The following is a 22,044-nucleotide window of genomic DNA, read 5'->3' as shown; positions in this document are numbered from 1 at the left end:
AAATTGTACTAAATATGATAACGAGCATAATGACATAAGAACGAAACATAAGGGTTAGTCAACATAATCCAAATACCATAATCATAAGAGATACTTCAAGAAACATAAACTATAAGCACAAGAGACAATCACATAGTCATAAGCATAATATCTTACATATAGATCATCATAACATAGAATGAACATACCATGAGTACCCTTAAAGCATACTTGTGCAATGCATGATTAATATCTCATACTCCCACTCACACTAAGTAAGTTTCTAAAGTAACCATAGTCCATAATTCATATTCTTGTTTTGGAAATCAACCTTAACCGACATAGACCATGTGAGCTTCACATGAAATTCGGTGTCTACCCCACACCGAAAATGTGTTGTTCTACTTGCCTAAGGTAGAACCATACTCTTAACTTAGGTGAATCCAATAGCGAAGTAACATATGAGGGCACATAGTTTATTAGAAATCGAACCTCAACTAACGGAAGAGCTTTCATCCCATGAGATTACTACTAGAAAACCCCACCTCTATTAACGAGGGAGCTTCTATGGAGACACACAATCTCTACTAATGGAAGAGCTTCCATATCATATCAATATCTACTAGGTGCTAAGCATAATTCCAATTGAGTTCATTATTAAGTCTTGACTTAAGTTTATATTTATGGAAGCATGCCTTGACACTCAACCCAACATACATAAATTCAATAGATGAGACTGGTCTTCCAACCTTAGAATCACTACATGTGAAAAACCTTTCACATTATATCATATTCATGCACAATTGTTTATATGAGAATAACCTTTCAACAATACAACTAGATCATGAGCATATTCACTTTCCTCTTAAAGTGTTTGTAAACCATGTACATATTCATAAAATATGCATAATGTCATATCTTTCCCTTTTAAGGTCAAAACTCTTATCAAAATCAATACATGTAGAATGACTACATTAGATATGTATGTATTCATAATTCAAGTATAGTACAATTACTACAAGCATAATCTCACACTTCACCTCCTTGACGTTCAAAGCTTACTTTCAATTATCACTCCTGGGTTCACACACTACATGGAAATTATCCTAACTCATGTGATTCCATCACTTCATACATTCATACATTCATACATTCACGAGGTAGATAAAGTCCTTCCATAACAATGTTATCTACTAGTCTACCATCATCAAGTCAACTTCCTCTTATGGCCTTAACATACATAATTCATCATATTAGCATTTACCTTCAAACCTAGAAGTCGACATTTATAACTATGAGTCTTTAGTCTTAATAGCGCTACTCCATAAAAGCACCTTATGAACCTAGATTACAAGGCATTCTAATCACAAAATCTTCATTATCAAGTGATTCTAGTTTTAAATCATCATAAAGGTTCAACTTAAAGCTTTCCTAGTCATGATCCATCATATATACCATAATCTCATTCAATTCATGTCTATATTCCTTTGTTCTTGACAACTACTATACAACTCATAAATTATAGAAGATCATCTATGAATCCTCAATTTCACCTTTCATGGCATAAACCCACAATACTATAGTTTCATCAATTAGACTAGGATTGACCATGGAAAACACATAATATCATTATATAACATAATCCAATATTAAATTAAGCACTATCCAGTCAATTGGCTTCTAACTCAACTTAATCAACAAATTTAGAAGGAACCCTAACTTGATTTGGGGATTTCATATTTACAATTAGGGGAAATCTAGGGGTCTTCATGGATGGAAGAATCCATGGATGGATAAACCATCATACCTTAATTACAAAGCCTTACAAAACTTGCAACAATGGAGTCTTTTTCTAGCTTGACCCTCTTCTTCTTCTTTGAGTTTTCTTGAGAGAAATATTTGAGAGGAGAGATTTTGAGGATTTGATTTGGGTCTTGGAATAATTGACTTAATTGAGTGATTTTGGGATTAAAATGACTTATATAGATGTTTTAGGCTTGGGAAAAATGACATAACTTTGATTTAAAATAATTGGAAGAAGTCCCTTGACTAAACTGCCAAAATGGCATGAAGGACAACTTTACGGATCATGATCATCACCACGGCCTGTTAAACGGGTCGTGATGAATTTTCAGCCTGACAATGCTTCACTATTTTGGGCATAACTTTTTGCTCCGATATGCGAATTGGGCAAATTCTGTGGTGTTGTAAAGAGGACCTAGAGACCTTTAATTGGATAGGTAATGACTCACTTAATTCTTTTTTATCTAAGAGATATCATCATTTGAAGTTAACCCCAAACTATAAATTTTAGTGAAAAGCCCTTCACATGAGTCTCCATGAGCCTTAGTTCCTCCATGATACAGTAGCTAGGCAACTTCCCCTTTGACGCCCAAAAATCTAAGGCACCACCGCAAACTTTTTCATGAGTCGTGGTCATCACCACGAGCCATGAAGTGACTCATTTGGAGGGAGCTGTGTTGAGCGACCTTTGTTTAGCCACGACCTAGTCCACATGAGTCGTGGTGGTGGTCGTAAGAGTGGACTATCCTGGTCCTCTTCCTTGTCTCTTGCCCTCACACTTAGCCTAGTTTAGTTTACTAGTTTCCGGGGTGTTACAACTACAACAATAGCTTACAATATACAACCCGCAAGACTCGACAATCATAGTCCAACAGTTACATGCAACTTTTTTTTTTGTATTGAGTGGTTTAATTTCCTACTGTGACTTTCTTTTTTCTATTTAAAGTTTTACTCTACATATATTTTTTTTAATTTGCTATATAATCAAATTTTGAATTTTAAAGTTAAGTCGAAGTTACAGTTTTATTATACTCTCGGTCTAGGGCACATTATTGTAATAATTTAAGATTAAGGTATAAAATATTTCATTATAAGCATATTCAGTACAAGTATTTTCCAGAGCAAGATATAAAGTATTTTTTATGTTAAGATGTAAAATATTTCATTTAAGTATTTTTATGGACAAGGTATAAAGTATTTTCTATTTATACCTTTGATTAATACCTTGTGCTGAATATAAATATGAAATAATGTATACTTAAACTAAAATATCTAAATAATAATATAATTTATATTTTCTATTTATACCATCGATTAATACATTTTGCTGAAAATAAATTTGAAATAATTTACACTTAATTAAAATATTTCAATCATAAAATAATTTATATCAAGTATTTCCTATATAGGGATTAGGTGGTATGGTAATTAGTAGATATTTGCCTTTTTTTAAGGGATTGATAAAATAATTCATCCTTTTAATTTTATTCATCCTGATTTCTGAATAACCTAGGAGAAGATCTGGAAATTGCTTCAGAAATGGCTCCTAAGCCCAAAGAGAAAGCAAAGGCATCAGTAGCCCCTGCTATATCAATTGAAGATCTCTTCACCTCTCTTAATCGCCACATCCAACGATCCGAGTATGAGCAAGCCGTCAAAGTTTCCAATCAGAGTAAGTTCCTTTATAGCTATAATTTCATCCATCTGTAATATTCCAGTGTATAGCATTTGATGATTTTTATTTGAAGTTCATGCTGCTTCACCAGGAGATGAGGATGCGATACAGTGTAAAGTGGTGGCATTAGTGAAAGCAGATTCTATAGAAGAAACTTTGGTTGCTATTAAAGACTCTAGCAAAAAGGCTTCTCTTGATCTTAGCTTCTTTAAGGTAATACCTATTGCACTAATTTTAAGGTGATTAGAAAATAGGAATTATGCACACATACATATATATCTAGAGATTTTAGTTTTGCTTTTACATTGAAATTGAATAATGGTGCTAAGGCGAGTTTGGTATGACACAATATTGTCCACTGAAGAATTTACTTTTCACGTTTGATATATGAGGAAACATTTTGTATTATGAGGGTGGACAACTGACTTCTCTATCCATGTCACTTGCCCCAACCAACACTTCTACAATATTACGCCTCTGGTCCAATTTATGTGATTTTTTATTTCACGCGGAGTTTAAGAAAGGAATGTTTTTGAAACTTGTGCTTTAAAACAACCCATAGGTATTTATGGCTATAAATGGTCTCAATAAGGATAAAGTTAGAAGTTCAAAGTTAATATTCTAAGTATAAAAAAGTGTCATTCTTCTAGGTACATACTAAAAAGTAAAATATAATTTGAGATGGAGGGATTATATGTATTTAGTACTCAAAATCACCTAAGCACTAATCTATTCTTTTGGTGAAGTGAATAAATTGCATTAAAGACTGAAGAGGCATCAAGAGGATGCAAAGTTGCAAAGCATCTAACTGGTAGGTTCAGGGAATAACTAATAAAGCTAAAAACTAAGCAAAAACCTGTAAAAAAAAGTCTAAATATAACCCCAAGACTAGTGCTAAGTCAGGATTCAGGGTCAAGGAGCTAATAAAATCCAAAAAATTGTTAACACTGTTTACAGTGGAGTTATAATGCCTACTCAACATACTAACTAATTATCTAGCATTTAGAGTACTTATAGGAGTTGAAATTACATCAAAGCATTTGCTATTCCTTTCCTTAGAAATACATGAAAAAATTGTTGCTGAGATCATTCTCTAGATCCTTCTGATAGTTTCATCAACTCTCCAGAGTATCCAACTTTCATAGTTATCTTTGATGCAATAGGGCATGACCCATTAGAGGCCAAGGACAGAGAAAATAAAGGCCAAATGTTAGCTGTTACTGAGCAATGCAGAAAGAGGTTGTTGACAGATTCATTATTCCGCTTGCAAAAAAAGCACCTGTTGTCAAGGATGATAACTTCCCTTTCTGAGATTGTCTTGTGTCGGGCATTTCCTATGGACTGCTGTCCATGTGAAGCAACTAATTTTGAAAGGTTGTTTAGTCCTCCAAAGAAGGGGGAACCTTGGATTAACTGGTAAAGTTGCTGCCATGTGACCAGGTGGTCACGGGTTCAAGCCTTGTAAACAGCCTTTGGCAGAAACTCAAGGTAAGGATGCGTACAATAGGCCCTTGAGGTGGGGCCCTTCCCTAGACCCTGCACACAGAGGGAGTTTAGTTCACCGGGTTGCTCTTTTTTTGGTCTAATCCTTCAAATACGTTTCCAAGGCCAAACTTCAAGAATTCCATTTCTGAGAGCATCCTTGTTTGTAACATTCTTTCATAGTGTCAACTCCCTTCTTAGAGTTTCCCAATAGGATTCTATGTTTGGAGGTAGTATCCAGATGTGTTCTTCCAAAGCCCCAAGGAGGATGAGTAAATCATTGATTTCTCAATCCTGTAGGATTCTTCTCGGAAGTGCACTCTGGTTGCATCTTTGTTGATAGCTATCTGAAGAAGTCTTAGAAGGGAGACCTTCATTGTAGTGTACCCAAATCATAAATCATGCCAAAATTTGACGTTGAGTCCATTGCCAGCTTTGAAGGGAACTTTCTGAGAAAATTCATCTTCTAGGCTATAATGTGTTTCCCGACCTAAACACCATGTGGTTTCACTGCCTCTCTTGGGATACCAGTGGTTTTGAGCATCGTATTTGGCAACAATAATGTCATTCCAGTAACATGCCTTAGGTTGACTAAACCTCTGTCGCCATTTCATTAGTAATATGAAGCTTCAAATCTTTGAGCCCCAAGCCTTCCTAAGGCTTAGGAAGAGTCACAATTTGCCATTAACCAAAGGACATTTGTTATTAACTATTTCTTTCACATAGAAATCTTCTTTTGAGGCTGTCTGTGTTTTATGGCTGAACTTGGCATATGAAATAGAGACATAATCTAAATGGGGATGCTATCAAGGACACTGTTTATTATGGTTAGTCTACCACCTAGAGGCAGGCACTTACTCTCCATGTTGCGTGCCTTTTTTCCATTCTTTTTGTAACTCCATTCCATATCTCAACTGATTTGAATTTAGCACCTAATGGTAAATCCAACGTAGGTAGTGAGTAAAGAGCCCATATTGCAGCTGGGTATGTCCACTGACATTTCTAAGATAATTTATTGGATAACTATTTTTTTCGAGCATATTGGTATGTAGAACAGAGATAGACTCAAAAGACCATTCGATTGATGTTGAGATTGTGGACTGTCTGCTCCACCAAAAAATCAAAATATCAATTACATAGAGCAAACGAGAAACAATGATAGTGGTGGAGGGATTCCTAGTAACTTGGAACCCTTGAATCCATTGGAGCTTTTTCACCTTCGCCAGCATTTGAGTGAGCCCCCCTTCCATTGCTAGAACAAACAAAAAGGGGGAGAGAGTGTAACGACCCGTTTAGTCGTTTTGAGCAACAGACTTCAATTCTGGAAAAACTGGCAGAAGCGACGGACCCCACGACGGAACGTCATGGGCACGACGGACCCTCGCAGGGTCTCGTTTCAAAACACTTAGAAAATCTGAAATTGGGTACTGAAAATCGACTCTCTGAACTTTGTGACGGAATGGCAGGACGGAATGGCAGGACGGACCGTCACAGGTGTGACGGACCGTCACAGACCCTTGGTGGAAATTTGGGTCTCTGAACTATGCGACGGACAGCAGGACGGACCGTCGCAGGCGCGACGGACCGTCACAGTTTGCATAATCCCAGTTGGAGTCGGATTTCTGGTTAAGTTTTAAGGGACGTTTTTGACTATTCTTGCCTTAATTATGGATTTCGTGGGTTTATATTAATAACTCAAATTCTTGAGGGATAAAAGAGGTAACTTTGGGTTAATTAGTGGGGTATTATTGCCATCTTTTACACTTAATTATATGTTAATTAGGGTAAAAGAAAGAGGGTTTGAATAAGAAAATAGGAAGAACAAGAGAGGGAGAGAGAATCGAACGAGAAGGGAGAAACAAAGCTTTGGGAAAATTCTTGCTTGATTCAACTCTTCGGTGGAGGTAGGTTATAGTTTTCATGCTATTCGTAGTAAACTCTTAATAGTGAATGATATGTGTTAGTAGTATTGTAAACCCTTCTATATGCTTAATTGTATGCTTGCATGAATGATGTGATTATGTAACTATGAATAAATAAGCATGATGAAGCTATTGAATCCCAAATCTTGAAAAGAAACCCTAATCTACTTTGTTAATGATGATGTCTTGGCATAAAAGAAGGCTTGATGAACGAAAGTAGTGAGATTAGGGGATCGGGTGCCACGTTCCGGTACCAGGATAGAATATATGGATCGGGTGTCACGTTCCGACACCAGGATAGAATATATGGATCGGGTGCCACGTTCCGGTACCAGGATAGAATATATGGATCGGGTGTCACGTTCCGACACCAGGATAGAATATATGGATCGGGTGCCACGTTCTGGTACCAGGATAGAATATATGGATCGGGTGTCACGTTCCGACACAAGGATAAAATGAGGATCGGAGTGTCACGTACCGACGCGAGGGGAATAAAGATAATGAATCTTAAAAAATGTTAATATATTCAATCTAATGAACTGAATTCCCAAATTAGTATGATGAGGAGGCGTGAGTCCTCATTGATGTGCTTGGTGTTGTAACCAAGGGTTATGGTAACTATAAATGCTGCATGTTAAGGATATTAGTTGATTTTATGATATTGCTTAATATATACTGTTTTCTATTTTGAGTTGACCGATGATATCTACTCAGTACCCGTGGTTTGTACTGACCCCTACTTTTATGTTTTTCTTCTTGCTATTTGTGGAGTGCAGCAAACGTGCCGTCATCTTCGACTCAACAGTAACTCAAGCCAGTCTTACTACACCGGATCTTCAGGGTGAGCTAACGCTTCTAGCTTGGACTGGATCTGCTCCTTCAAGTCTTGATGCCTTGAACTTCCGGCATGGACTAGCTTCTTATGTATTTTTAGCTTTTAGAATACTCTTAGTTTAGCCATTTGATTGTAGATGTTCTTGTGATGATGACTTCCAGATTCTGGGGATAATGATAAGTTTTTGAGTTATAGAAATTGATTATTTATGAGTTTAAGTCTTCCGCATTATTTTTCTGTTTATATTATATTGAAATATTAAGGTTTAGATTGGTTGGTTCGCTCACATAGGAGGGTAAGTGTGGGTGCCAGTCGCAACCCGGTTTGGGTCGTGACAGAGAGGGTCTCCTCGCCTGCAACCCTTTTGAGGAGAAAAAACCGCTACACATACTATTAACCAAAACTAAAAATTTTACAGTTGCAAGACAAAAATATATTTACCTTATACATCTATTCTTTTAATGACAACCTTATAATATTTCCAAATGCCATCTTTGGTGTATCAATTAAATAAGCCCAATATAATTGGTCAAAGGCCTTTTCTATGTCTAACTTGCTTACAAGGCCTTTATCTCCAGTTTTGAGCTTCCAAACAAGAACCTCATTGGCAATAATGGAGGCATCAGTGATTTGCCTATTTTTCATGAAAGCGCTTTGCTGTCCAGAAATCAATTTTGTCATTATTTTTGTCAATCTTTCAGCTAGAACTTTAGTCACTAGCTTGTACACGCTGCCTGTTAAGTTGATGAGTTTAAAATCTCTCAACTCCACAAATCTCTTCTTCTTTGGGATGAGAGCAGTGAAAGAAGCATTTTCGGACCTTACCATCTGACAGTTTGTGGACAAAGTTGCAACCACGCATCATGTCATCCTTGATGAAACTCCAGGATTTCTGAAAGAAAACCATGGTTAGGATGAAACTCCACGATTTCTGAAAGAAAACCATGGTGAACCCATCAGGGCCTGTGGTGGGGCTCTGTCTGGGGCACAAGTAGGGGTGTTCATGACAAAAACATATCTCATGTAATCCACAAAGTGGGATTGGGAGAGTGTAAAGAGAATATGGCATACGTTATCACTATCTTAGAGGTAGAGAGGCTGTTTCTGATAGACTAAACTAATTAACCAAATCGATTAAATAAACTGATTTTTATTTGGATATGACTTTAAAAACCAATAATATTTGGTTTAGTTATGGTTTTGTTAAAAAAATCAAAGAAATACCCGACTTCAACCAACAAATGTATACATATTTTTATAATTATGGATACATAATATGATTTTTATGAACAATTCTATCTTATAAATGTTTTATCTATACATAATATTATTATGAACAATTATATCTTATATATGTTTTCATCAAAATTTACTCATAAATTTACTGATATTTAAGTAAAAGAATAACAAAAGACTTGATAATCCTCAAAGTTGGCTTAATCATCCCAGCCCCCAAGTCATTTTGATTTTCCTCTGTTTCGTTTGTTCTCTGTCTCAAACTTAGAGTTGTGGTAATCTTGCGTAGTGCAAGTTGTTGTTATTTGTTTCATAAGTTTTTATTTTTTATCTTACTTGATTTATACTCCCTCCGTTTCACAAATAATGACCTAGTTTGACTTGGCACATAGATTAAGAAAATAAAGAAAACTTTTGAATCTTGTGGTCCTAAACTAAAGTTATGTCAAATGTACAAAATTGCTGTTTGATCCTGTGGCCTTAAACATGCCACATGGAAAGGTGAAATTGAAATGTTACCAAAAAAAAGAAAGAGTTTTAATTCTTTTTGAAGCATACTTAAAAGGAAAGGATGTCATTCTTTTTTAAACGGAGGAGTATTATTTTATCTTAATGGATTTAGCAAAGTGAGGATATGAATTATATTATGTTGGTAAATGTAATTGAATACTTTGTTCTTGTTTAATCATTGTGAGAAATATTTCAGAAAATATTATTGAATTGCGTATCTAAATTGTTACATGAATACCCTATTGAACACACTACATTGAAAACCTTTTCCAACTAGAATTCCTATTCTAATTCCTATTCTAAGTAAGAAAAACTTATTCCTATTCTAACACCCCCCTCAAGATGGTGCATATAAATCATATGCACCTAGCTTGTTACAAATGTAATTAATACGAGGACATGTGAGAGACTTGGTGAACATATCTGCAAGCTGATCATTTGACTTCACAAATTTTGTAACAATATCTCCTGAGAGTATCTTTTCTCTGACAAAGTGACAGTCAATCTCAATGTGCTTAGTACTTTCATGAAACACTGGATTTAATGTGACATGAAGAGCCGCTTGATTATCACACACAAGTTCCATCTGATCAATTTTGCCAAATTTTAGTTCTCCCAATAACTGTTTGAGACAAACTAACTCACAAGTTGCTGTCGCCATTGCTCGATATTCTGATTCTGCACTAGATCGAGCAACCACATTTTGTTTCTTACTCTTCCACGACACCAAATTACCTCCTACTAAAACACAATATCCGGATGTCGAACGTTTGTCAAAGGGTGATCCCTGCCCAATCAGCATCTGTATATCCAATGATATGCTCATGACCTTGATCCTCAAACAGTAGTCCTTTGCCGGGGGCTGACTTTATATATCGAAGAATTCGAACAACTGCTTCCTAATTAATATCACATGGGGAAGTCATAAACTGACTCACAACACTCATGGAAAAAGAGATGTCTAGTCTACTCACTGTGAGATAATTCAACTTTCCAACAAGTCTATACCTTTTAGGATTACTAAGTGGCTCCCCCTGTCCCGGAAGAAGGTTAACATTCGGATCCATCGGAGTGTCAATAGGTCTACATTCCATCATTCATGTCTCCTCAAGAATGTCTAAGGCATACTTGGGTTGAGAGATAACAATGCCTGATCTAGACTGAGCAACCTCAATACCTATAAAATACTTCAATCTGCCAAGGTCTTTAGTTCGAAAGTGCTTAAAAAGATGTTGCTTTAAATCGGTGATACCATCTTGATCATTACCGGTGATAACAATATCATTAACATAAACAACCAAATAGATACATCGACCTGGTGCAGAATGTCAATAAAACACAGAGTGATCAGCTCCGCTACGAGTCATGCCAAACTCCTAAATTACTGTGCTAAACTTCCCAAACCAAGCTCGAAGAGATTGTTTCAGACCATAGAGTGACCTATGCAATCGACATACAAGGCTACTAGACTCCCCCTGAGCAACAAAACCAGGTGGTGCTCCATATAGACTTATTCCTCAAGATCACCATGCAGAAAAGCATTCTTTATATCCAACTGATAAAGAGGCCAATGACGAATGGCAACCATATATTTTTAGAACCAAAAACATCACATCCAAAAGACATTATGCTAAATTTGTCTCGGGAACAACAAAATTTTTTGATTATTGAGATCTGATAGTCAGAAAATTCAAATCTCGAAAAAAATTGCCGGAAACAGCCTTAAAATAACCGAAACCCTAATTTCGGCGATTGAATCTGGTCGGAATAAAAAAAAATTACACAGTTAGCCTCAGAATGAATAGGTGACTCAGATAGAAAAGAAATTGTCGAAAAAACTGACAAAAAAAGTCACACGCGCCAGCGCGTTGGTCTGACAGTTCGCGGGCAAAAATCCTACCGACGGCACGTGTAGCACTGGTTTCTGGTGGGGATGATCGGGCTTTGCTCGCCGGGAAATTCCGCAGCTAGTGGTGGTGTCTATTTTATGAAAGCAGTGACGAAAAATAATAATTATTCGGACAACAACTAGGTTACAAAAAAATATTTAACTTCTTTTTTTTCGCCATTACTATGATTCCATGTGAGAAATATTGGATAAAATATTATTAAATTGCATATCTAAATTGTTACATGAAGACCCTATTTATATACACTACATTGGAAACCTTTTCCAACTAGAATTCCTATTCTTATTCCTATTCTAAGTAAGAAATACTTATTCCTATTCTAATAACCATATAAGATCAAACCCCTCCAAGGTTTGCAGGGTCATAACAAGTAGCTTGAAGGTTGTTTTCTAACAAATTGTATTTTCGTGTATGATTCATAGTAATGTCCTTCAGGTTCCTTAGCTTTTGTGTGAACATAAAATCTGGGGTACCCATAACTGTATAAGAGTTCCACCAATCTTTCAGCATATCTATTAAACCATCAGATTGTAACCACATGTTCTCGAATTTAAAATATGAGGGTGATGCTACCCGATCCCCACTTTCCAAAATTATTGGCTTATGATTTGAGAACACCACGGGCATGGTATGCTGCTTAGAGGCTTTAAACATTTCCTCCATTCAGGGGATATTGGAACTCTGTCAATTCTTGAGGCCTGGGTAAGCTCCTCAACTCTTGAATAGGTCTACTGTGCTCTTTGTAGTAGAGGGTAAAATGTCAATCAACTCCAAGTCTAGGATGATGTTTGAGAAGCCCTCATGGCATGTCATTACCAATCTTTGAGAAAAAGGAAGAGGATAAAGAGAAGAAGGTACTTTGTATGTTTTAAAGCTAGTTAGGATATTCTTATCAAAGTTCAATTTCCCAGGATGTTAGGTGCAACGAGTTTTTCATCTGATAGTCTCATATTGTATACCTGAATGATATGATTACGATTGAAACATCCTTATAGCTTCCAAGTTCCTTCCATGGGCAATTCCAACTATGAAGTAGGAAGTATATAGGGGTGACAAAATGGGTAAATAATATGAGTATCCATTCATATTACCCATTTTAAATGAATTAGGTATCCAACTCATTTAAAAATCGGTAAAAAATGAGTAATACCCATATTACCCATTTAAAAATGGGTAGTTAAATAGATAAAATGGGTAAAAGCAAAAAAAAAGTGATAAAGGGTTGGGTAGTAAGAATTCTTTTTGAAAAAATATATAAAAAAAATGAAACTTTCTTTTACATTTTATTTGGGATAGGGGGTGTGGGGTGCTGGTAGGGGGTAAGTGGTGGGGAAGCTGGTAGGGGGTAAGGGGGTGTGGGGTGATAATTTTTTTCCCAAAAAAAATTAAAAATATTAATGAAAAATTAAAATAATTGTTAATTGTTTTTTGGGATGGGTGTTATGGGAGGGTGTGTGTGTGTGTGTGGATGGTAGGGCGTTGGGTGGTAATTTATTTTTTTTGAAAAAAAATGAAAAAATTTAGATTTTTTGTTAATTGATTTTGGGATGGGGTGTTGGGGCTGGGGACTAGTGGGGATGGAGTGAAGTGATAATCATTTTTTAATAGGTTTTTAACAAGATCTCTAATATAATATGGGTAAATATGGTTACCCATATTATCCATTGGGTAACCGTTTTTAGCCATTTAAAATATGAGTCGAGTCAGATAATTTATCCATTTTATTTAACTCATGTTTTGATCGACGTATATTATATTCGACTCGACTCGCTCGTTTGTCACTCCTAGAAGTTTAATAGGAAATATATGAGAAGTCATCAGTCCCCGATCTTTTCTACAGGGGAAAGTTAACCATTTCATAAGTTTCTTTTCAGTGCCAAGCTAGCTTTGGGTTGTTCCAGCACCATCTTTATGCAGATTATTTACCTATTTTTTTCCTTATGCTTATTGATTATCTCCTCTACTTGAGAGTTAGTACCTCAGATGGTCACTCAACTATGCACTTTTCTCTCAGAAAGTCACTCAACTTTCAATTTTCACTCAAAAGTCACTCAACTATGCACTTCTTTCTCAAAAAGTCACGCAACTTTGAATTTTAATTCAAAAGTCACTCAACTATTCACTCTTTCCTCAAAAAGTCACTCAATCTATGAAATTGTTTTTTTTAATTAAAATTTATTGATATTAATTATTTATATAACAAACCAAATTTTTTTTAAAGTAAAAATACCATTTAAACCATTTAGTGATCCACCCACCTAATCTGACCCATTAAAAAATATTATATGACCCATTTTATTTTGTCTTTAATTCTAATTCAAGGATTAAAGAGAGGGATTAATTTAGGATTAAAGACAAAATAAAATGGGTAATATCATATTTTTTAATGGGTCGGGTTAGGTGGATGAATTACTAAATGGTTTAATATATTTTTTAAAATTATGGTTTGTTATATAAATAATTAATAGCAATAATTTTTAAATTAAAAAATAATTTAATAGATTGAGTGACATTTTGAGGAAAGAGTAGATAGTTAAGTGACTTTTGAGTTAAATTCTAAGTTGATTGACTTTCTGAGAAAGAAAGCAATAGTTGAGTAATTTTGACTGAAAATTGAAAGTTGGAGTAACTTTCTGAGAGATTGCATAGTTAGGTATTAACTCCTCTACTTGATGAAGAGAAAAATAAGTTCCTTTCTCTTAAATTCTGGTTTTTGGTCCTCTCATTAACATTTCCCCTTTTTCATTGTCATGCTTTCTTTGAAAAGGGATATTGCTTTTATCGGCAAAATAAATTGGAGGGGGCTTTAGAGTCCTTGAAGGGGCAAGAAGGAAGTACTGAGTCAATGTTGTTGGAATCTCAGATTTTGTATCGTTTAGGAAAGATGGGTGCATCTGTCAATATTTATCAAAAGCTCCCAAAGTCTACTACAGATTCCTTGGAGATAAATTTTGTTGCTGGTCTGGTTTCTGCTGGAAGGTCTTCTGAAGTTCAAGGAACCTTGGATTTACTGAGAGTTAAGCAACTAGCAGTTTTGAATTGGCTTACAATACTGCCTGCTCTTTAATTGAAAGGAAGAAATACAAAGATGCAAACTGCTATTGTCAGCTCGAAGGCAAGTTTTACTCTAATAAGATCTTCATAACATCATGAATAAATTAGATTCAGTTAGTCCTGACTTGCTTTATTTGTATGACTTTTATCCATTTGATGCACAAACTATGACTTGTAATAAAGCATCAGATATTTCCTCGCTTGGAAGTTATTTTGGAGGGGTTAAGTTGGCATCAAGATGAATTTGCTTTAGCAATTGATTTATTTTTGTCTGTATGAACTTAAGGAGAATCCTAGGCATCTTTTATTTTCTAATTTGGGTTTAACTTTTTGTTGGTTTGTTAACCCTTTAGTAATGGTAGACTAACAATTTAGAACTAGTCTAATTGAAAAGATGTGCCATTACAGTCAAAAGTTGGTGTATGTTGGGGGTTAAAATCTCTGCAAAGCTGCTATGTCTTCTTATTTGTTGTATAAAAAATGGAGTTTACGGTTCTTTATACAAGAAAGAGAGTTTTTTTTAGCCATTCCAATTTTCAGGATCATGCAAATAGTGCTTTTGTGTCTTTGATTAGTTATGATTGTTACTTGCCTTTTTCTTTTAAGTCTTAATGTCTTCTCGTTGATTTGGTTTGGCAGGTGGAGGGGGGTGGGTTTAAATAAGGGGCATGGTTATATGAGGCTGTAAATTATAAGTTCCGTTTTGTAGGATGATTTTCTCTTTATATCTTGTAGACAATTGAATGCAGTTTGTTATTTGATGCCAAAGATCATAGGGTAAACTGGAACACCTATTTATGAGATGTCACAAGGGACAAACTGCATTCTGGTGTATGGTGTATTCATTTGGATCAACCGTATAATGATATTTTCTCTCCTTTGTCTTTTTAAACTTTATGCACTTCTAGATGTGTCAAATCAAATGTGGTAAAATCTTCCACTTCTTTGCGATTCTCTGTGAAACTTCAAGTTTTTGCATGAATGAAATGAAAATCTAAAAGAACAATGAATATCTTATTGTGGACAATGGAATTACAGAATTGGTCAGGAAACACTAATGGAACAGAATTTAGCTGATGATGATGTTGAAATAGAATTGGCACCTATAGCTGTTCAAATTGCATATGTACAACAGGTAAATTATCTTATGACACAAGTTTGAGTAGTCTTCTTTTGCTTTGGTAAGTTGCAATGATGCAAGTTGTTTTTTTCTCTCTAGATTCTAGGGAACACCCCAGAGGCTGTTGCATGTTATACTAATTTTGTCAAAAGAAATTTGGCGACGAGTCTTCACTTGCGGTGGCAGTAAATAATCTCATTGCTTTAAAGGGTCCTAAAGATGTCTCTGATGGCCTAAGGAATTTTGATAAGCTAATAGAGAAAAGTGATGGACCAGAGAAGTTCCAGCTTGCTCGTGGACTGGACTTGAAGCTCTCACAGAAGCAAAGGGAAGCAATATATACCAATAGGGTGATGCTGCTTCTTCATTCTAATAAGATGGATCAGGTAAATTATCTGTAAGATTAACATGTGTTATCCTTTGAACAATTGATGCATTAGATACAAGGGACCCATTATTAGACATCCAACTGCTACTGTTTATTCCCCGAGTCTTTTTCCAATGTTTATTTTTGTCATTGGATTGTTACAGGCAAGAGAACTTGTTGGCGCTCTACCTGGGATGTTCCCTGGTAGCTTGATGCCTTTACTTCAAGCTGCTGTCCATGTTAGAGAGAACAAGGCTGCTAAAGCTGAAGAAATACTTGGACAGTATGCAAATAAGTTTCCTGACAGATCCAAGGTTATCCTGCTTGCAAGGGCTCAGGTTGCTGCAGCTGTTGGCCATCCGCAGATTGCAGCTGATTCCTTGGCAAAAATACCTGACATTCAACACGAGCCTGCAACTGTTGCCACTATTGTCTCTCTCAAGGAAAGGGCTGGAGATACTGATGGTGCCGATGCTGTGTTTGATTCTGCAATCAAGTGGTGGTCAAATGCCATGACTGAAGACAATAAGCTCAATACTATCATGCAGGAGGCTGCTGGTTTCAAGCTCAGGTATGGATTGAAAGAGGAGGCAGCACGCCTTTATGAGCAGCTAGTGAAAAGCCATGGAAGTATTGAGGCTTTAGTTGGATTAATCCAGACTGCAGCCCACGCTGACATTGAGAAAGCAGAAACTTATGAGAAGCAGTTAAAAAAACTACCTGGTCTGAAAGCAATAGATGTAGACAGTTTGGAGAAAACTTCTGGTGCCAAGCAAGCCGAGAAAGGTCCAAATGCTGGTGCCATTGAAACATACGAAGCAAAGAGTAAGGATAAAGCGAAGAAAAAGAGGAAGAGAAAGCCAAAATATCCAAAGGGCTTTGACCCAGCTAATTCAGGACCTCCACCTGATCCAGAGAGGTGGATTTCCAAGAGGGAGAGTCTAGTTACAGACCAAAGATAAAGGATAAGAGAGCAGCTCAAATTAGAGGTTCTCAAGGTGCAGTGGCTAAAGAGGCAGCGAGCAGTAGTGATACGAAGTCAAACCAGCCAGCTAATCCAAAAGGAGCCTCTGCAGTGCAATCAAAGGCTTCATCCAAATCTTCTAGGAAGAGATCGAGGAAGTAATCCTACAGTAGATAACCGATGTTTCTTTGTTATTGTTTCCCTTGATTCGTTTAGCATTCTGCTGTACAACATGAGTTAGTCCCGGAGATGTCCATTTTGTTGACTTTTTCATACACAAGGTTGTAGGGCAGACATCTGAAGTTAAATTTAATCTCTTTTGGAAAGGCTTCATTTACCGAGTTCTCTCAGGTCTAATATATTAGGATTTTGGCTCTATTTTTAATTTCTTTTCTGCCTTTATACTTTTTGCTGTTTGATCTGCTAGGAACACGTATATTCCCTATGTGAAAGGAAGTTGATTTAACTAGAGAACTATTTTATTCACAAGATATTTTATATATATTTTTCATTAGTAAGTGGAATTATAAGTTGTGTTCTCTTTCGACGATAAAAATTTATGAAATATGTATTTTATGAGCTTGCTTGTAACATCAAAGTACTAAATTTTGTTCAGGTAATGAGAGATCATATTAGCATGACAACTAATACCTAGCCCCTCCTATCATAGACATATGAAAGCATTATGTTCAACTTCCCATAGATGTCGAATATATTCAATAATGACTAGATCACTATCAAATAAAAAAAATTATAATGTAAAATTTGGATTAGAGGTGTCAAAATGGGTTGGTCCAACCCAACCCAACCCAACCCTAACGAGCTAGAGAGTTAAATGGGTTGGGGCGGGCTGACCCTTTTAATTAAAGGGCCAATAATATAGCGGCTCAATCCAGTCCCAAGCGGGCCACGGGTTGGGACGGGTTTACCCTTCAACCTAAAAATGAACAATATTACTCTCTTACAAAGAATATCAAATGTTGACGTCTATGAACACGACATCGATTTATACATGAATTCATTTATAAATCACACACTTCGATGAATACTTACAAAAATACATTTATGAATCACACACTTTGGTGAATACTTGCAAAAATACATAATAGCCAACGTAAGATATAACAGATAAATGTTGATCATCCCATCATTTCTCCACAAAAAACTAGTTGGTTTAAAAGATTTCCAGCAACACAATGCAACCTAAATACTTAACAAATCTAAATTTTTAAATATTACATGACTTATTAAGTATTGTTTTATAACTCCGCTTCTACTTTCACCATCGATGACATTTGAATCAATATGTGATATTATTTCCTTAAGAAGTTCATGTTCATCTACAATTCACCATGCAAGATGAATTACAAAATACTTGATTATTTGTTTTCAAAATATTTATTCACAAAATCTTTACAAATAAAACACTATTAAATATATATATATATATATATATATATATATATATATATATATATATATATATATATATATATATATATATATATATATATATATATATATATATATATATATATATATATATATATAATGATATTTTAAAAAATTAATAGCCCACGGCCCGGCCTCTGAGGCTTGTGGGTTGGGCCTAATAGGCCAACGAGCCAAATGGGACGGGCTAAAAAGCCTCGTTCATAAATGGACCAAAAATATTTAGCCCAACCCACTTATTTCAAGGGTTGGGTTGGGCCGGCCTCTTAGGTCAAACCCATTTTGACGGCTCTAATTAGGATTGACTTGATTATCAGGTCAAAAAAGTAGTAACTTGCGAACTCAACTTTTCTGAGGCTCCCACGTCTCTCTCTCGATATAGAGGGATTCTAAAATTAGTTAATCTCATATACAATAAAATTTGAAAAATATTTTTTGAGAAAATATATAATAAATTTTTACTTTATTTTGTATGAGAATCATGGTAATAATTGAGAAATGGAATAGCATATTGGTAATTGTTGTATCCTTCTTACTTGATTGCATATTTTGTGGCCTTATTTATATAACGAAGACTAACATGAATCTACATTATTATTTTTATATTTCCATTGGAGCTATCTTCCTTTGTGGCTCAAACTCAGAACCTAAGAGTTAGAAGTAAGGGACGCTTACGATTCGTGTAATTCTTTTATTATTGAATATTCTGACATTACGAAAAATCTACCATTATCTATTTACAAAATATCAAATCTGTTTTTTGACTTATTCTTCAAATTTCAAGTCTTGTGATAAGTTATCATTATATTGAAACAACTAACACTATTCTGATAGCGTTATATCAATTAGGTATCAGAGCATCATGTTCAAGAGTCCTAGGGTGCCTGAAATTCGCATTCGTAGAGTCACTTTCATGAGTGTGAAGCGTACCACACCTATGAGAGGGAGACTAATAGGTGTTTAAAGAAAATTTTACTTCATTTGTTATTCCTATCGTGCGTAAAGTATGATTCAACTTCTCTTTCTAATATGTCGTTTAGACATTTCAAATCATGCCTCATCGTAGAGCTAATGCATGAAATACTAATGCAGTAAAACTAACACAGTTTCTCCAGTCCTGAACCATGAGGTTACGAATGCAAAGTTCCATAATGTGATTCAGTTGTTGGCCCATGCTGTAGCCAACCATAATAATCAGCAGTCCCAGTTCCTAAAAACCCCACCTGTGGATTAGTTGCAGTTAGGATTTGATACTTTGTTCGTATCCGCCAGAGTTTCTAATATAGAGGGTTGGTGAGGATTCACAGAATTTCATAGTCGAGATTAAGAAGATTCTTGGAGTATGCAAATGACCGGTATTGAGAGTGTTGAGCTAGCATCCTATCAACTCACATATATGACTCATATTTGGTTCATGCAGTGGAATGAAAACAAGGGTGAGAATGATGCTCCTAGGACGTGGGACGTTTTTATAGAGCTTTTCTAGACATGTTCTTTCCGGAGAGTTGAGGGAGTCCAAGACCCATGAATTCATGACGTTAAAACAAGGGTTAATAACAGTCCAAGAACAAAGGATGAAGTTCACCCAACTCTTTAGGTATGCTCTACGTATGGTTGCCGATTCGAGAGCACAAATGAGCAAATTCTTGTTTGGAGTATCTGATCTAGGAAGACCGAGTACAAAAATGCCATGTTATTGGAAGATATGGATATCTCTATACTAATGACTCATGCTCAGCAGGTTGAGGGAGATAAACTTAGGGATATGGCTAAGGATACCAAAAAGGCTCGGATGGGTAAATATAAATACTCTCAGCAGAGGCAGGGCGGTGGAAATTGCTCACAATTTTAGCGGAGGTCTAAATCTAAGAACATTCATTAGCTAGTGCTCCGCCCCACAGTTTCGACAGGATCAGAAAGGGAGAGCATCTGGCTCTAAGTCATAGGGAGTGCTTCAGGTAACCAAACTTCTCCAACTTGTCCAAAGTGTGGTACGAATCATCAGAGAGAGTGTCTTGAAGACATAGTGGGGTGATTTGGGTGTGGTCAGTCTGGTCATGTGTTGAAGGATTTCCCTTCTGCCAGGCAATGACAAGGAGCTAACACGACTCAATCTACTACTTTAGCAGCTCCAAGGGGTCGCCCCACACAACAAGGTGCCTCGTCTGGTATAGGTGGTGATCAGCTCCAAAACAAGTTGTATGCTCTTCAAGATTGCCAAGACCCATGAAGATTCTCTTGATGTGGTCACTGGTACATTACAAGTCTTCCATTTAGATCCTTATGCATTGTTAGATCCAGGGGCTACACTTTCTTTGTAACTCCACATATAGCAATAAACTTTGGTGTCAGTCCAAAGCTCCTTCCGAACCCTTCTTAGTGTCTAGTCCAGTTGATGACCCATTTATATCTAGACGGGTGTACATAAATTTCTCTGTCATAGTTTCCCAAAAAGTCACCTCAATAGACCCTGTAGAGTTAAAAATGATAGATTTTGATATCATTCTAGGCATGAATTTGTTACACTCCTGTTATTCCTCAATCGATTGTAGAACTAGGATCGCTCCATTTTAGTTTCAAAACTAGAGAGTCTTAGACCATCTCCAACCCAACTCTATTTTACTCTTCATCCTCTATATTTTGAGAGTAAAATAGAGAATGTTCTCTTCAACCCCTCTGCATATTACTCTCTACACTCCATTTATAGAGAGGTGAGCAGTAGTTCTCCACATTTGGAGAACTACTATTCACACTCTCTATTATACTTTTTCAATATTTTATTATTATTTCCATTACTTTTCAATTAACATATTAATTTACATATAATTTCATTAATTAAATATCTAGTATTCATGATTCTTTTTAAAGGTAATGTACTATTTTAAAAAATATAATATGTAATATATACTACTTTAATTTCGATTAATATATTTTAAATAATTTTCACCAATAATAAAATTTTATTTTACTATTAATTTTCCTTATAAAGAATACACAAAATTAAAATGGTAAGATGAAAAAAATAATTTAAATACAAATAACAATACAATACAATACATAACATAACAATTTGAATACAAGATAAAATATAATACATAACATAATAATTAATTAGCGATGAAACAAAAATCATGTCGAAAAGATGTGGAACGCGCATTCGGAGTTTTGCCATTATTGCAAGATCGTCACGTTTTTGGAGAAAGGAAATGCTACATGATGTAATGAATGCGTGTTTTATACTACATGATAATTGAGATCGTGATCTTGATGCACCAATTTTGAGATCGTGATCTTAATGCACCAATTCAAGATGTCGTAGAGGCTCCAACTACAACGACAAAAATGGTGGTAGATGAAAATCTCTTATGTGAACAATTTTTAGCTAGACATAATAAAATTAAGGACAAAAATGCTCATTTTGAACTTCGTAATGCATGAATAGAGTATTTATGAGAGCAACGTAATAATTTCAAAAATTGAGTGTTTATGTAATGTTTATGTAATCATATTTTACTTTTATTTGAATTTGTTCATTAATTTATATATTTTATAATATTTTTGTGCAATTTATGATATTTAAATTTAGGATAAAATATAATTTATATTAAATAAAAAATTTGAAAAAATAAATTTTTTATCACATGATAATTATATAAAGTAATCATTGGGAAAAAGAAATAAATGATTTATATGAAAAAAGAAAATAAGAATAAAATAGAAATAATAATATAG

The 22,044-nt window shown here is 35.3% G+C and overlaps 2 pseudogenes; one reads left to right on the top strand and one right to left on the bottom strand.

The window, feature by feature from the left end:
- Positions 1-3,290: 3,290 nt before the first annotated feature.
- LOC101265362 (uncharacterized) lies at positions 3,291-17,047 on the top strand (annotated as a pseudogene).
- LOC138339118 (uncharacterized mitochondrial protein AtMg00810-like) lies at positions 9,783-11,033 on the bottom strand (annotated as a pseudogene).
- Positions 17,048-22,044: the final 4,997 nt, after the last annotated feature.

This window comes from Solanum lycopersicum, chromosome 10 (assembly GCF_036512215.1).
Source record: "Solanum lycopersicum chromosome 10, SLM_r2.1".
NCBI lineage: Eukaryota > Viridiplantae > Streptophyta > Magnoliopsida > Solanales > Solanaceae > Solanum > Solanum lycopersicum.
Note: the sequence above shows the minus strand (reverse complement) of the source record. Positions and strands in the feature narration are given on the sequence as shown.